The 2,500-nt window shown below is 32.8% G+C and overlaps 1 long non-coding RNA gene across 4 annotated transcripts in view; it reads right to left on the minus strand.

Annotated features, from left to right (window-relative positions):
* Window positions 1-2,500, minus strand: part of LOC143019233 (uncharacterized) — a 907,500-nt gene that overhangs the window by 484,561 nt on the left and 420,439 nt on the right. The window lies entirely within an intron of this gene.

Consider the following 2,500-nt stretch of genomic DNA (forward strand, 5'->3'; position numbering starts at 1 on the left):
TTCGTGATATTTCACATCTTCAGGGGATTACAACAAAGAAAATTGTCACATAGGTATATAAGAGGTAATACAATGAACTGGGAAAGGAACGGACATAACACATGGAGAAAATGTCACAAACATTGAACACTTACAATTAAATAATTTTTGTAATGATTTAATTTGATTACAAATTTTGTCAATGATAAAATTATCTAATTTAAACATACCATAGCTAATATTAATATTAGATCCTTCAGAATTTTTTATCATGCAACTTTCAATGATATTTCTTTTGGCAAATGAATCACAATTTATGATAGAAGAGGCATTGGTCCAATCGATACGATGATCGAAATCTCTCATATGGATAAACAGCGCACTAGACTCTTGTGCTGTTTTTACACTGTACTTGTGTTGCTTGACCCTAGTTGCGAGTTCTTTGCCTGTTTGTCCAAGATAATACCTTTCACAATCTCTGCAAGGGATCCTGTATATGCAACCAACTGAGTCATTAGGTGAATTTTTGATTATTAACTTCTTAAAAGTATTTGGATTATTAAACACAACTTTAATATTCCATGTTTTAAGAATATGGGGAACTTGAGCAAGATTGTTACTAAAAGGTAAAATCAAAAGATTCTTATAGTCGAAGGGGGGGGGATGTTTGAACACTATAAAAAGTTTTTTTCGCTAAAGCGATGAGCGCGGTCCTAAAATCTTTTGGGGTATTTTTTTAATCCAAGACCAACATTAACAATGTACTCAAATTCCCCATCATAAAATCAGGGCTGCAAATACGAAGAGCACGTAAAAACATAGAAGAAAAGACAGAATATTTTACTTTATCCTGGTGAGACGAGCAAATTGTCGGCTTCCTATAAACACTGAACTTAAAATTATTACCATTCCTATGAACAAGGCAATCCAAAAAAGGGCAAAACTTACCATTATTTTCTAGTTCAACAGTGAAATTAATAGAGGGAACTAAATTATTCAGAGATTGCAAAAATGCATTTAAATCCTCAGAATTGGGGCCACAGGCAAAGAACATCGTCAACGTACCTATACCAAAGTCACATTTGGTGGCAAAATTTCACTTAATAGTTTATTTTCAAAAAATTCCATATAGAGATTGCTAAGGACTGAGGGGATAGCGGATTACCCATAGCCATTCCGAATTCCTGAGCATAAAATTGACCATTAAATTCGAATTTACAATCTTTAATACAAAGCTTAATAAGTTCAATGATTTTAGCTGAAGGCAATGGAAGTGGGATTTTGTCCAAAAATTCGGTGAGAAAGACAATTAAATCATCTATTGGAATTTTTGTAAATAAACTAGTTATATCAAAACTGACAAGCTTGAAATTATAATTAATATTTAAACTCTTAAGTTTATGAACTAAATCAACATTATTCTTTATGTTTAGAATTTTAAATTGTGCCAACCAAACGGACTGAGTAAGGATACTAACCATTTTGATAAATTATATGAGATGGATTTTACTGAGCTAATAATTGGTCTTATAGGGTTTCCAGGTTTGTGTGTCTTTATGAGACCATACCATATAAGGTAGAGAAGGTCGTAATGGTGGAAAAACGTCTGATTAATTCGTCTTCTCCCTTTAAAACAGATTTCATTGTCTTATTAAAATGGCTGGTTCACCTTACTGAGTGGGGATTAATATTAGTTTGAAGTCTAGTGTAAGTGATATCATCAGACAGGAGATCACTCATCTTTGGCCAAAATAGTCCTCCTTTGTTTAAAATGACCACAGCATTTTGCTTTATCTGCTCTAGAGAATAATGGTAAGTTGCCCTTTTTGGATTGCCTTGTTCATAGGAAGCCGACAAATGTTTTGTCTTATATTCACTATTACTCGTCTCACCAGGATAAAGTAAAATATTCTGTCTTTTCTTCTATGTTTTTACGTGCTCTTCGTATTTGCAGCCCTGATTTTATTGATGGGGAATTTGAGTACATTGTTAATGTTGGTCTTGGATTAAAATACCCCAAAAGATTTTTAGACCGCGCTCTCGCTTTAGCGAAAAAAACTTTTTATAGTGTTCATTCGACTATAAGAATCTTTTGATTTTACCTTTTAGTAACAATCTTGCTCAAGTTCCCCATATTCTTAAAACATGGAATATTAAAGTTGTGTTTAATAATCCAAATACTTTTAAGAAGTTAATAATCAAAAATTCACCTAATGACTCAGTTGGTTGCATATACAGGATCCCTTGCAGAGATTGTGAAAGGTATTATCTTGGACAAACAGGCAGAGAACTCGCAACTAGGGTCAAGCAACACAAGTACAGTGTAAAAACAGCACAAGAGTCTAGTGCGCTGTTTATCCATATGAGAGATTTCGATCATCGTATCGATTGGACCAATGCCTCTTCTATCATAAATTGTGATTCATTTGCCAAAAGAAATATCATTGAAAGTTGCATGATAAAAAATTCTGAAGGATCTAATATTAATATTAGTTATGGTATGTTTAAATTAGATAATTTT

This window comes from Oratosquilla oratoria, chromosome 36, assembly GCF_046742065.1.
Source record: "Oratosquilla oratoria isolate Oo_2021 chromosome 36, ASM4674206v1, whole genome shotgun sequence".
Lineage (NCBI taxonomy): Eukaryota > Metazoa > Arthropoda > Malacostraca > Stomatopoda > Squillidae > Oratosquilla > Oratosquilla oratoria.